Source organism: Cygnus atratus, chromosome Z (genome assembly GCF_013377495.2).
Source record: "Cygnus atratus isolate AKBS03 ecotype Queensland, Australia chromosome Z, CAtr_DNAZoo_HiC_assembly, whole genome shotgun sequence".
Taxonomy (NCBI): domain Eukaryota; kingdom Metazoa; phylum Chordata; class Aves; order Anseriformes; family Anatidae; genus Cygnus; species Cygnus atratus.
In genome coordinates, this window is record NC_066396.1 from 18854173 (window position 1) to 18869933 (window position 15761).

Consider the following 15761-nt stretch of genomic DNA (forward strand, 5'->3'; position numbering starts at 1 on the left):
GGGAGGGGGGCGGGGCGGGGCGGGGCGGGCGTCCCGAGGGGCCGAGGGCGCCCAGCCGGGGACGGAGAGGACCTGGGTCGGTAAAGGTCCCCGTAAAGGGTGCGGGCGGCTGCTTGGGGTGGTTGGAAGAGGTCCTCCGGCCGGTGTGGGGCCGGGGAGCGCCGGGGTGCCCCCGGGGATTTTCCTCAGGTCGGCGGATCCAAAAATGGCTCCCGTCAGCGGGGCGGGCGGGGGCTGCAGGCGTCCCTCCCGAGCCCGGGTCATTCTTCTCCCCTTCCAAAGCGAGAAAAAAGACATTTAAATGCCACAGCCACAATTTTCAGTGCCACAGCCACAACTTTACGCCTTGCCGAGAGCCTCAAACTAAGCCATTTCTACCCAGGAACGTACGAGACGTCCATGATGCATGCCAGAGCTGCTTCTCGCCACACGGCTCTGGCCTTTTGCCTGTGTATTTCTTCGACAACTTTTGGGCCTTAGTGGATTATAATACGCTTTAGTAACATCGTTTGAGGAGTAGGCGGATTGGCCTGACAAGTAGGGTAACTACAGGAATATCTTGACTCAAATGCTGGCTGGCATGAGCTGCTAATGAGAAAAGATTAAGAACTTTGGGGAAGGATAGCGGGAGATAACCTTTTTCTGACATGTTCACATGTTCTCACAGGTTCAAACTTTAAACAGATTTAATACCAGTCTTTGTTTTATGTTCTGAAATGGTTTAATACCCTCAGCAGGAACATCACTGTTAGTAACGCTGTGGGTGTTGTACGTTTCATATGCAGCAGAAAGTAAAGCTGGAAGGGCGCTCAAGGGGTCATTTAGCTCCTCCACCTTTCCTCAAGACAAAATCAGCTATCCTTAAGTCATTTCTGATAGGTACTTACGTAACCCGCAGTTTAAACTGATTACTTCACCTCCCTATCCGCAGCTGGCACACTTTCTAGCAACCTCATATACCTGTAGTGTCGCTGTTTCTCCCGTTGGTTGTCTTTGCACTTAATAGAATTTCCATCTCCTCACGCAGGCTTTTGGGTGTTCATACCCTTCCTAAAGTATCAGGACAAGTGACATCTGCGCAACGTTGCACAGTTTATTCATTATGAAGAAAAGTACTTCAGCGTTAAGATATTTCACTTTCTGCTTTCTCTTCAGGTTATGGTTACAGATGTGTTTGTGCTTGTGGTGATGTGAGAATCATGTATAATTAGTAGGCGTTCTGTATTAGTATCTTTGTAGATATTTAAATTAGTATCTTTATGGATATCCCTGCCTCAGAATACTCCAAAAAATAAAATAAAACAAATAAATCTGTGTTTGGCAATAAAAGGTTAAGTGGAAACAGACTCAAATTAGAAGGACAGCAATAATACTGTATTTTTTTCTTTCTTGTTCCAGCATATCCTCTGTCCTGTAAGATCATTACAGTTCTGCTGGTAAATAGACTTTCCAGGAGTAGAGGCTCAAGTCTCCCCTTTTCCCCTAGCCAAAAGAAAGCCTCTTGTGACATTCCCATTCCGAAATCTGATAGCCTGAAGCAACTCTTGACTTATTTCCAGAACTTGTAGAGCAACACCCCCCACACACTTCAAATGCAATCCCGTATCAGGCCTCACTTGACATAAATTGTAACTCCTCAAATAAGCAAGAACTGGTATATTTCACAGGCGATTTATAGACTTGGTGTAAAATGATTTCCACATTGATGAAGTTGCACAGACGAACAATTTGTTTGCAATTGTACTTTTTTTTTTGTATTGGTACAAATCGCGATTAATCGAGTAACAAGTTAGTAGTGGTATTCAGTATTATGTGATCTCTTTTAAGATTTGCTTTCCCAGAGATTTTCTACAGGTTTCAAAGTTAATGATGGCATCCTCACCTATATACCTTATCTCCTCTTCAGAACCTTCTGCCAACTTTAGATGTATAGAAAGATACCATAAAACTGTAAGAAATAGTCTCATGAACAGGCTGAGTCCCATTTCTCTACAGTATCAGGCAGTGGGCACAAATCAGCCCTTTATTTAACACCAGCCGTAACTGCAGCTGTGGCATGGATGCTGGTGTAAGCCACTCTCCTCATGGGTGCCCTGGACACAGTTTCAACTGCCTCTGTTGATCAGTTTTTTTTTTGTCTTCTCAGCCCAGAAATTTTTGGTCAGGGCTGCTGTTTGACTCACTTTTTGCTACTCAGAGGAAATAATTTGACATCTGTGTTGCAAATGGAAGTAAATGGAATTAAATGTGGTAACATGTATATTTTCCTTAAATGTTTACCATCTACCCCAGAGGTGGTTCATATTAATCTTTCACGGGCAGGACTGAATGTTGTGGGCAATTATGTTACATCGCTGGATGGGTGAAGTTTTGCTTTTATTCTTCTGAAACCTAAGTTTTCAATCTGATGGGGTGGGTGGGTGTTGTTCATGTTGCAGTGATTTCTAGTTCTGTGTCAGCATCCTCTCTAGTAATAAATGCTCATTTTGAAATCTTGTTGATGAAGATGAAACTCGCAACTCTGGTCTTACACAGGGTGCCAAGATCCTGCTGGTGTGAACGACATGGTCTGTAGGAACTGTAATCCTGGCACGGGGCCCTGTAGCTGGGAATATAAAATAAATTCTCTGGATTGTAGCCTTTTAAAATATATCGGCTGGCTTTCTCTAACACAAAGAAACTGGCTGTTCTTAGGACTTCATTAGGCATGCTTTCTGGTGCAAACAGGTAAAAACAGGTTAATGTCATTATGAGTGGCATTTGATAGACTCAGGACATTTGGGATCTAAGGGAAAGAAAACATTTAGGCCCTTCAAATGTATTGTGAAGGGCCTCTTCTGCACATGGGTGATTTCCCGAAAGACTCAGTTTAGTTTAGTATATTGCATTATATTCTTCCCTATTAATACACAATACATTGCTGTATACTGTGCTGTGTATGTACTAGAGTGCTGATATATAGGTAATATGAATACCTCTAATTTCAAGTTTCAAATACCCAGAGAAATTATTATTATTATTTTTTGCCATTAAAAAAAAAAAAAGTTCCTGCAAAGCCTGCACTTTAATCTAGATACTGAATTAAGCATTCTATGAAATAAGTTAGTGTATCACATTTACTAAATGTACGAGGCAAGAATAAGAGGAAGTTAATTTTCAGGAGTAGGAAGGTCTTTGGGATGAACCGTCCATCTGCTCGTATACACCGCAGCTTGTGTTGCAACACATCGCTCAGATCAGGGCTCTGTAGGACATTTCCAAGCTTGCATGCTTCACAGCTAGGGTGAAAACAGATGGTGCATGCACTCACACCCTGTTTTTTTCAGCCCCAGGGAGAAAGGGGTAGACTGGTAGTATGGAGATGGGCAATATCCCCTGAAGAACATTCAGGGATTGGCAGAAGTTTCTACGTAGTTGCTTGACTGTGGGGGTAAATAAATTTTAGAGATGCTGTAAAGAAAGCCTAGGACCAAACTTGTACCATTCAAAATGGATTGTTTCAGCCATTTCTTGGCAGGTTGTGACAAGGTCTGCAGTCAATGCAAAATCTACTGAATCCTACAACAGATGTATTCAAGAGAAGAAAAGGTCTTTCTGAAATCTGTTTGTTATTTTGATATAAGGACATGAAGCATCTCATAGATACATTGGGGTGTGAAAGGACTCCTTCATCCTGGATACGTCTGGTTTTGTTGTAGATGGGCTGCTGCCAAAACTGGGATTTAGCGATTTTCAAAGTCATGAGATAATGAACAGCAACACCCCTAATGGTGGTGTTTTGACCCACAACTTGTCAAAGACATTTTCTGTGAGAGGGCTGAATCACTCTGTGAAACTATTCGTCTGGGAGGTTCAGTGACACATCCAGACCTCTTGCTAAAGTGATGGTGTTATCTCAGCTTGTGTCACTGTCCTGCACTTGAACTTGCAAGTAGGGTGTTCAGTGTCCTTACACTCAAGATGGATCTCTGCCTTCTGACATCGTTTGGCTGTAAGAGAAGCCACTTCTTCCCCCGGGAGTGAAGTGACCAGTCCTTTGGCCTGGGTGGCCAGGATAGGAGCAGACTCTTGTGGTGAAGACATGGTCTTGTAGGTCATGAAGTCATGAAGTCAGGGTAAAGCCCCCTGAAGGAGGAGGGAGGAGGCAAGCTGAGAGTCAACAGCAAGGCAAAACTGATGATGTAACTGTTGGAAATGATTTAGTGAGAGTCACAGCATTTCCCAGCTTCATAACTTAACAAGCACGAGCTGCCTAGTGGCAGCAAAAAACAGCCTTTGTAGTAATTCATTACTTGCTTTTGAGGGAGATTAGAGGATGCTGCTTTTTCCGTAGAATAATTAGGTGTTTGCAGGCTTTGTGACAAAGGGATAAAAGTTCACAGAGCCAAGCAGCCACAGTTGCAACCAACCATGTTCAACCCCTGTCCACTGGATAACACTTGTTACACCAAGGAGTGGATGTTGCATGTGGCATCAGGATTTGCCACAGGGAATGAGCTGGTCCCATGCTTTAGTATCCTTATGCCCGGTAGGTTGCTGAAATAGGAGACTCAGCACAAAGTCTTGCAAAATTTAATTGGGATCTGTAATCAGGCTTCAGCAGTTCAGGAAAAGACTTGTGGTCTTTGGAAGACGTTGGAAATGGGAATAGCTGACTCCTCTACATGTGATAAACTTGTCAGGGGAGTTTAGGGTTGTTGAAGTGAACCTGAAGCAATAATTTGTTGCAATTACTCCTTGATGCTCAGGAAAAGGAATGGCAATACCATGAAGCTGCACCAGGGCATGTGGATTAGGAAGAAGATTGGTTATAGATCACTGAAAAATAATGGCACGGATGACAGACTAGTGCTGAACCAAACAATCTGCTTGTTTTTCTAGGATGGAAATTGTAAAGCTAATGTTGTTTTAGACATAGGCTGGAAGCTTTGACTGGTGGAACATGTTGCTAGGCTGTGTTTTTTCCCAAAAGACAGTGGGCAGGACCGTCAGAAAAAAAAGGGGCCTGACCTTCTCTGGAGGAGCTTGGCCAAAAGTGAAGACAGAAAAAGGAAAAGGCTTCTAAATCAAAGAAAGCAAATAAGAAATAGCAGATAAGATAGAAATACTGAAAAGGATGGAATTAATCAAACAGAGAAAATGCTTAACTTTGGATGAGTAATACAGCGAAATTGCAGTTCACTGCAAGGAAGTGCTGACTCAGACTGGTAGCTGAGATGAGCTGAAGGTGTTATGACATGCTGCAGTCACTTCTGCTGCATGCGTGAGCTGCTCCTGAATTTAAAATGCTTTTGGTAACTACTAAAAATCTTTGTTGTGATTCTGCTTATACAAACTGAAGTCTAGATGCATCCTTGCATGTGTTCTTCTGCTTGGGGCAGAACTCGTAGACAGTGGACAAGAAAGCCCAACTAGAAATAGCAGAAGATGATAAAAGAGGGGAGGATGGTGCCCTTATGAAGACCCATCTGGAGTGCTGCATCCAGGTCTGGGGCTCCCAGCACAGGAAGGATGTGGATCTGTTGGAGTGGGTCAGAAGGAGGAGGGCCACAGAGATGACCAGGGGGCTGGAGCACCTCTCCTGTGGATACAGGCTGACAGAGATAGATATAAGAGAAGGATCCAATGAGACCTTACTACAGCTTTCCAATACTTACACAGAGCTTAAAAAAAAAAGATGGAGAGAAACTTTTTAGCTCATGCAGACAATAACAGGACAAGGGGGAATGGTTTTAAACTAAAAGAGGGGAGATTTAGATTAGATGTTAAGAGGAAATTCTGATATTTAGGTTCATTTTATTGTTCTTCACACATGACCCTACCACGTCTGAATACTAGATTGCTTTGACAATGGAGAACTGACCTACATTTCCTGGAATACTTCTTACTGGCCATATTGTTCATGTAAATCTTTGTGGCCAAGTAGGAAAGATAATCCCACTACTTCTTAGCACATCACAGAATCACAGAATGGCTTGGGTTGGAAGGGACTGTAAAGATCACCCAGTTCCACTTCCACTGCCATAGGCAGGGACGCCACCCACTAGGTCAGGCTGCTCAGGGCCTTGTCCAACTTGGCCTTGAACACCTCCAGGGATGGGGCACCCACAGCTTCTGTGAGCAACCTGCTCCAGTGCCTCACCGCCCTTTGAGTGAAGAAGGCGGTGAAAGAAATACTTCTTATTTTGCACAGGGAAAGCAGGATAATAGAGCAACACAGCATTAAAAAAAGCCTACCACATCTAAAAGACAATGAGGTACCAGCTAGTACAAGATGCCTGCTATGTACATTCCTGTGCATGGAGAGATGTTATGGCAAACAACAGCCTTGTGCTTTAAGTTGTGCTGTTTCATAACTGCTAGTCATGCTGTTTAATGTTCCGTCCTGCTGGAAAGCACTTAGCAGGATTGTTGTGGTGAAAGAACCTGAATGCGGTAGAAAGTAGTGCAGCTTGACTTGCTTTAACAACCATAAATTTGCTTCCTATGAATTCGCACATCAGGGTAACACCCAGCTGCTGAAGGGCTATTCTGTTGTAGCATGCAGGGTATGCATTAAGCTGTTGTTATGGTTGGAAAGATTGGCTTCCTGATACTGCAGGGTATATGGAGCTTACAAAGGGGATATCTACTACGGGCAAACTACTGACAATTCTTCTTCTCTTTTTCCTTGCTATACCTACAGAAATCAATGCAGTGAGATAGCACTTGATTTCCAGGAAGAAAGGCATCAGCAATGTTATACAGTTAATTGCCTTAAAGTGACGTATTAAAAAAGGGATCTTGACAGCTTTGTGCTTGAAGTTTTCTGCTTGAGCTGTTACAAAACACAAAGGGAGTGGAGCTTGTTGCTACAAGCAAAGGTTTTGAGAGTCATGGGGAAACACATTCTCATCCATAAAACTGAAGCAAAGTTCTGTATTAGAGAGCCCGTCATTCATGGCTGCCTACAGTTACACTGATGTTATTCAGAACAGGTAAGGCTGTGTGTAGAGAAATATATTCATCTGCAAGTGTTTTACAGTTAGAGAAATGTCACCAGAAAGGAGTGCATTCATGAGAAAGAAGGAATGTCATGTAATGAAGGAATGGAAAGAAGAATTGAGGATAGGAACAACTGAAGAAATTATAAAGAAAAATAAATAAATCAGCACACCAGGTGTGTGTGAGTGTGTAAATAAAAGACTCAAGAAGAAGTGTAGGAATTTGTACATGATATTGTAGCACAAAAGGGTTGTGTATAGAATGAAATAAGCAACAGAATGAAAGGGAGCTAAGGAGTAGGCTTTTGGTAATAATTTCCCATTGTTAAGACATACTAGACTGTGGTATAGCTTCTGACGGCTATAGCTCTTAAACAATTTAAAGTGAAAGCTATATTTAGGTACCTAGGAAACATTTTTTTTTTTGGAAAATATAAGAAACAATAATGATCAGTATTATCCCATTCATACTGCAACTGCATATCTGGTATAAAGTCAAGAGGAAAACATTTTTGTCCCACATGCTTCACTACTTTTGAAGATCAACTTTGCAGTTTACCTTTCTGATCTCTCTGACCTATATTCTCTTCTTCCTCTGCTTTACCATTAGCACTTACAATTTATTAAGAGTTCTTTCTTTCATTTATCTTCTGGTGTTTTCTTTTTCTCCTCTTCCATTGCCAGTCTTACTTTCGTGTTTTCTCTATTCTCTTTGACATTAGTTTAAATACAGCTGTTATACAGCTGTTATATTCACAGGTTGTTCAGAATCATTCCTACAAAATAACACCTTTTAAAGTGTCATTGTAGGGAAAAAGTTAATTGAACATTTGTGTGCCATATTTATCCTCACACTCAGGTATGTGGCAAAACATGATTTTTCTTGTAATTCTGCTAAAAATCTGAAGCTACAGAGAATTCCTTTAGGTCTCATCTCACTACCTGCATTATCAAGTGCTTTGCAGTCAGAATTTAGCAAACAATAATTATGGTGGTCATGCATAAGGCATAGAAAAATCAAGCTCAATTTCCCAGTGCTGAAAATCCTCTCTAGTACCAACAGCAGTGAAAACTTGTATTAAGATGTAAGTCAGGGCTAAGAATAAGAATCATGGCCTAAAGGAATCTCCTACGCTGAACCTTAAACCATTGTTTCTAGAGGCAAGTCCCCAGTTCAGAAATTGACACTCTAACTTCCAGTTAATCACTGTTGTGATTTTTTTTTTTCCTTCTGTTGCAGTGCTCAGATATCCCAGTCTGGACAAGGAGCTCATTTTCTTGCTGGTTTATAAACATGTGGTAAGATACAGACCTTCTCACAGAATCAAGACTCCTAAAAGATTAAAGAAAATGACAGACAAATGTTATTGGTGAGAGATGTAACATGCAAACCAAATTGTTATGATAATCGTAGACTAACATTCCCTCAGTCTTTGCAATATCATTGTCTACTGCTTTCATTCTCACTTTTCTGTCACTTTTCTTTTGCCTTTCCTTTCTTCTGTGACTGGTACTACTTGCCATTCAGCCAGCTGAATGACAATTCTGACTCAATTCAATGCTGACTGAAGTATGCTTTGTATATATTTTGGGAGGCAATAGGTGAATCTTCTTGGAAATATGTATGTACTCAAGGTGAAGTTCAAGTCATGTCAGTATCAATACATCCTGAAGCACATAGGCTTTTCATCTTTTAGTGCTTATTCTGAATAGATCCTGTAAGAAAGAACATGCTAATATTTGCTCTGGAGTTATACTTCATAACGTATTATTTGAATTTTATTATATGACTGTGATAATCAATATGTATAAGACTAATTCATTCAGTAGTGCTGGTTTATTCAACAGGTGTTAACATTTTCACAATGCTCATGTTTTATACGCAGTCCTTAGCAGTGTGAATACACGTATCTCAGAAATGCATATAAATTCTTATGTCTTGTGAACCACTCCTGCCCCTGTGAAAGGTTCTCAGGTGTGTAAATTATTGTCTAAAGTTGCTTTGAAGCTTATCTGTAGGTTAAGGTTTTTTAGAACCTTCAGTGCTCTCAGGAATAACCTGAAGTTGCTGTCTTTGTTCTTCTGCGGTGTTTAGGTGTCAGGCTTTCCTTTCTTGCCTCATTTTCCTTTGTAGCCTTTTATTTTTAATTTTTCTTGCTTGCTCCACCACATTTCCATCTCCTAACTTTCACCTCTGGCTTTACTTGGTGTCCTCCAGATCATGTCTCAGTGTCAGGAGGAAAATTTGGTAGAGTGGGCTGGTATCGCAGTCTGTGATCTAGGATCAGGTATGAAATGGAAAGAAGAGGCATATGTGACTAACAAGCTTGCTCTCAGGATGCAAAGCTGGCAGCTGTGGCACTTACAACAAGGCATTTATTGCCCCTACAGCCTCCAGAGTTAGGACTTGGTGTCAGCTGGAAACTGGTACCTCACATACAGACAGGCTATTGACGGTATGGTGATGGGATCTTACCCCTTGGGAAGCAGCACTTCCTGGCGCCTGCTGTGTTCCTTCCAGCAAGTTCAGCCACTGGTTTAGAAAAGAAAAATACAATCTGACATATAATCCTTGACAAATTGCTGACCCTTGTATCTGAGGGATGAGAGTAAACTATCCTCAGTGTTCACACATTTTTTTTCTTTTTTTTTTTTTCCTGTAAGCAGTAATTCTTTGTCCACAGCCTTAAAAATAAAAATAAAATTAAAAAAAATAATTGGATGAGGACAAACAGTTTAGTCTCATTTCTATGCATAAGAAATCTCTTTTACAGATGACTGAATTCAGCCATGTCTAGGATGAATGTAACAATTGTTTAATAATGTGAAGCCCTAAATTATATCCAGCTGATTATGTAGGGGGATTTTGCAGGCAGGAAGAAGTTAATTATCCAAAGCTGGATCCATGACAAGATTAGGCTTATTAGCTCACACATTGTAAGCTCGATAGCTCTAAAGTGGTAACCGACTTACTTTTTTTTTTGTTTTCATATCATTTGTGAGTATGTTCTGTGCTGTAAGAAGGTACTTTTCCAGTCTGCTCAGGAAACAATGTTTTGCCTGCTCATTAATCAATTATGATTTTCTTGAAAAAAGGAATGTAATCTGATATAATGCTCCAATAATTACTGTAAAAAAAAAAAGTTCTACTGCTAATAATATTATAACTATTTTTTTTCCCACATGTACGTTGTCAATGTTCTTACTGGTAGTAACATACATTCATCTTGATGGCATGAATAGAACGAAGAAGCACAATTTTCTATCGTATCAAAGGCTAAGTGATTCTGTTCCTGAGCTGTAAAATTAAACTTACTGATAAAATCCTAGAGTAGCAAGGCTAATGAGTATTTTATATTGACCCCTTTAAGGTGAAGATGTTCTCCGAGGAATTAAAATTTCAGCCGCTGTTAAGAAAGCAAGCATAAGTGTGTATTGATCTTAATTTTGATTTGATTTAAATTAATAGGAATTTGTTGTTGAATTCAGTAATTGAATTGGGTTCCCATTGTCAAATGTGGCAAGATTCTGCTGACTTCCACTAACTTTATGGAGGACTAAACTCTGACTCATGACTGAGTGGAAATAAACTTGTCAATATGCTCTTAAAACAGATTGAGTCTAGGAAATTAATAAGAACTAAATGCTTATCTATGATTATAACAGAAAAGACATTTTGCATTACCTGCAGACATAGACGATCACTGTGAAAGTATTTTGAACTGTTCAGCAACTTCATAAAATACTCTTATTCAAAAGAAAAGTTATTCTCAAGATCCAGTAACATCCTTTATTCCCCTCCCCCCCCCCCCCCCCCCCCCCCCCAATTAAAGTTAGCTGAGAAGAAAAAGCTTCCTAGGATATATCAGGCCTGTTTCTGGTGAGAGAAGTCCTTACTTGAGCAGCAACCTTATATGAGATTTTGTATTGTTAGTGCAGTTTATCTGTGTTACATGAGGTTGACATATAGGTGATAGTTCTGTAGATTCATGTGTTGCAGCTGAATCTAAAATACAAACAAAAAAGTGACCTCCCTCTGGCAGACAGGATTCATTTTCTGTAAGGGGATTTCATTTGATTGTGCACAAAATATGTACTGCCCATGTAATATTTTGTGAAAGTTGCCAATGTACAAATGAAGACTGAAAAATAGTTTCCTCAGAAAAACTTAATGTTTAAAAGAAGGACTAGAAGGAAATTCTGATTGCACAGATGTGATTTTTTCCTTTTTTTTTTTTTAAGTTTTCATCTTCAATTTTCCAAAAAATAGGCTGCCTGGGTGAGTGAGATCTAACCAAAAATATAAGAAAATGCCACAGTAATGGTGATCTTCTACATTTTGAGCCAGTACATTTTTTACAGTGCTTTTTCAGTTACTGTTGTTTTTTGAAACATATCTTTAGTTTTTGGAACATAGGTGGTACTACTAGTGTCAATTCCTTCGTGAAATGGATTTCCAATATAATTGTGAAGTGAAATGGAAAAACAAGAAAACAAGGACAGGATGCTTACTGCTCAACTGACAGACATCCACACAGCTTGAAAGGAAAGGAAACACAGCAAATCCACTTCCTATTTGAGTCAAACCATAGTGCTAAAAAAAGAACCAGAGATAATAACAGCAAAGTAAGTTGTCCGAAAAGGACTGCAAATTCTCAAGGTAAAGAGGAAGAAAAGGCAAGCAACAAGAGATTATTGGAAAGACACAGAGAACAATGTGGCTCTGCCAAGCATATTTTGTGTAGAGTATAACTTTCAGCTTCTGTAAGAAAAGGAAAATATGTTTTTTATTATCCACCTTACATGGAAAGTGATATAAACTGTTTTAAATCAGTTGCTTTAAGCAATAAATTGCTTAAAAACTCCACTAAATTTCAACATTTCAGTCTTCTCTGTTTCTTGCACTAAAACCTCTGGGGTTTCTGTCATATTTTGATTACATTTGTAAAATGGGTATGCAACTCACTCTCTTGTGACAAAAGCACCCGCATTTCTCTAATTATTGTTATTATGTTTTATATTTATTGGGTCATTTATTTGAATTCTTCTCGCAAATAGTAACACTCACCTACTTTTGCAAAGTATCTAAAGATCTGAGAGGACAATAGTAAACACAGGTAACATGTTGTCTATGGGAAATGCTTCCTAGCCCAGCAACTAATAACAAGAATGAGAGTTGATTGTTTTCTCATCTTAGTCTAATGTTGGTCATGGCATACAGACAGTAGAGTCAAACCCTGAACTGTTCCCCTCAGATACAAGCCTGTTAAGACTTTTCCGGGCAACCAGGCAAGAGTCAACATTTAAGTGAGGTCGGACATACATTAAAATGAAGGATTTGACTTAGTGAGCCAGACTGTATGAATTTACTGGCTTCAGAACTCTCAAAATCTGTAAAATTTTCAGTTTTTTGGGGACATCTGTTATTTTGCTAAGCCCAATCATCAAGCAAAGCCCTTTGTGTTCTCCACTAACCATGATTAACCATCTGGCAGCTATCTGTAGATATAGTTTCCCGAACTATAATTTCTTTCCAGGGCTAAGCCTAGCAGGATGACTAGGGGCCTCCATTGGCATTGCTTTTTTGTTATTTTAAAAAATTACTTCCAGTATTTCTGCCCAGTTCTTAGCATCCTTATTTACTTTAGAGTATTTCCAGCAGATGAGGAGGAATGTTCCATTTTCCTCACATTCAGCACATTTCTAAAGAATGCTGATTTCTTTTTTTTGGGCTATAATGGAACAAGATACCACTGGAATAGTATGTTTCATAATAGGTTTCTTTGGTGGTTGCACTTCTTGATGATCCCAGAGATCTCTTAGATGCCAATATTCATCATCTTACCTTGTTTTGTTTCAGCTATGCCATAAAAGAAGAAGTATAGTCTGGAGCGTCAGTCTGTGCTGAAATACACCAAGTCTTCTCCACTACCTCGTACAGTTCTGCATTCATGAAAGCCATGTTAACCATGTCTGACAAAAACAATTTAGAAAACAATCAACTGCTTCAGCTTACAAGAAGAACTAAATAGTGCTCAACTCCAAGATAATAAGAGTTGTTAAAACAAAACAAAACAAAACAATGCTATCCCTAGTTCTTCTCTTGGTTTGGCAGAATGCCAAATTTGCATGCTGTGGGGGTTTAAGAAGCTTTAAATTATAAAGGACTAACTATGTTTTAGCTAGTGCTTTTTATCCATGATCAGGGTTCCACACTCTGGTACAGTGTATAAGATTTATATTCTAAGTATATTAATCATTACCGTTGGAAGGCTGAGAGGCACAAACTTCACATGCGGTTGGCAATGTTATGAAATCAGTTAAGACAAGATTTTTAAGAGCATAGTGTCTCACTGGGGCTGTGCTGCATGGGGCAAGAGGCCCTTTGTTATTAGTTACGTTGAATTTTGACAATGAATTAGTTTGCTCTTAAGGGGGCTGAGGATGGCATTGTACTCCGCTCTTGCAATGTAAATTCAGGAAAAAGTAAAACTTTTGCTTTCTACTTTAAATTTTATGGCCCCCTTTTGAGTTGTACCTAGGTGGGATTATTGTAAGGAGTGTTTTCTCAGCAGCCAAATTACTACTACTGCAGTGAAACAATTCTGTTCCAAGCCTAGGAAGTACAGATAAGAAAAAAAATAGAAACATTAATCTAAACTTTGTGGTTAAATAATTCTGTAGTTGCAATTCCTCCTTCCTTTTTTTTTTTTTTAATTATTTATTGTTTTGGTGAGCTAATTCATCCATATCGGGTGTTATATCAGTTCTGAATAGGCTGAAGTCGCCGTAGTTTATAACTCTCTCACAGGGGTTTCTGAACCTTTTAAATCTATGGTAAGAGAGGTGGTGGTAGTGTAGCTACATGCTAGCTGTACGTGAATGGAGAACTGTTATGCAGGATACAGTACAGGCTCAAATAACATTAGCAGGGAAAGTCCAAGGAAGGACCCTGGGAATAGGTCACTGTTTTCAATCTTTCCAGTTTCAACACAGGCAGAAGCTGTTTCATGCTGCACAGTGGAGGAGAGGGTATGGAGGGTATGGAGGGTTGTGCAGTCCTCAGGGAACTTATGATTTGGCAGGTGTATTCCCCCTTCACAAATATGCTCCTAGCCTGTAGTTCCTGGCATCTTGCCTGTTTTTCTGGTTTGAAAAGGGAGCGGAGAATTTTTATGTATAAAAGTACCTCTGTCTTACAGGTCACCTCAAATAGTCATGGAGCAGCTGCCACGCTTTCTATTTGGCCTTAAGCCTCACACTGCGTGACAGACAAACTTTTTATCTGAAAGCACCAGGGAATATAACATATATGTGTATATATCTGTATATATATATTTGAAATAAACACTTGCACTAAATAGGAAATATTGTTCAGATACAAATCAGAGTTTGTCCTAAAGAGGAAGAAAAATACTTGGTGAAATACTTGGTGAAAAAGATATTTGAAAGATGTTTGGCTTTCTATTTTCACTTTCTACATTAATAATCATTCAAAGATTTTTGGTACTGATTATAGTGTTTCCTCTTCCCTTCTTGTAATATTCTTCTTTAATACAAACACTCATGTAAGCATTGCTGCGAATGTATCAGTCATGTAGAAGTAAGGAGTTTCTTCTTCTGTTTCTGACAGTTGAAAAAAAAGTGTTCCTCAAGAGACGCCTGAGAGAAGGGCAGAAAGAAAAAGAGATTAAGACCTGACCAAATGTTAAAAAAGAATCACAGACTAGCTACACTCACACTAACTTTCCAGCATTTATTCTATATCCACCTTTTTTAGGTATTCACACCTTTGTCCTGCAATTCAGTCCATGCAGGCAAATGTTTCAGGGCAGTACCTGGAGATACACAGGCAGAGAAACCTCTTCCTATGGATTACTGTGTCTAGTCATTAGAGCAGGGAAGTTCCTTAGGTCTGCACAATGCTTAAAAGACTGTAGACATCAGGTCCTGGACTCCTCAAAGCATTTGAACATTTGATTAAAGCTTGATGTGAAATATTTAATCAATCACTTGAAAATATTAAATACTTGTTGAATCATAGGCTATAAAGGTTGCAACTTAAATGAACAGTGATATATAACTGAATTCTGAAAACTGAAAATAACTGGTGCTGCTTTTAGGGAACTCTCGGTAAAACTATTGGTTATAATTGTGTCTGTATCTCATCTTCCTAATAACATATATGAGTATTGAAGCTTCCTAGAGCTGTAGAGATTAGAGTGAAATCCAAGGTTTCTTTGACTTAGTGTGACACCTAAAATAAATTGAAAAGGTGTACAATTATTGTTTAGGACACCTAAGTGGGAAAAAATAAAAGGAGGCAAATTAAGTACAGACCTGTTTCTAACTCTCCTTGAGCTACTGAAAGAAGTCCTTTGGACTCAGCTGGGATCATGGAAACCTCAAGAGAAGAAGTATAGAAGGGTTCTTGTGGTTATTAAAGCCTAACCCAAGGGACGTGGTAAAGAGGTCTCTTCTATGAGCAACTGAGCCTGGTTTGTTTTGCAGTTCCTCTGCAGTAGGCATATGTCCTCCAGAAAAAAACAAACCAAAACCATTGTATTCCTTTCCACCTTAGGAGGATAGGTGAGATCTTTAAAAAAAAAAAAAAAGAAAAGAAAAAAGTTTTAGAATTCTAAAGTTCTAAAGTAAATATATTTAGGAAAAAAACATTTAAAATGGTTTGTAATACTAAAAAAAATAATCCAAAATTTATATTAAATAAGTCTTGAGGCTCTTGTGACATGAGATAAAAAGGGTACTGAAAAGCCTTCC

General features: G+C 39.3%; 1 long non-coding RNA gene across 1 annotated transcript; it reads left to right on the plus strand.

The window, feature by feature from the left end:
• The first annotated feature begins 15 nt into the window (after positions 1–15).
• Positions 16–14518, plus strand: LOC126913660 (uncharacterized). Its single transcript, XR_007709318.1, has 3 exons — positions 16–76; positions 8224–8282; positions 12844–14518. It is a non-coding gene; the product is annotated as an uncharacterized LOC126913660 (long non-coding RNA).
• Positions 14519–15761: the final 1243 nt, after the last annotated feature.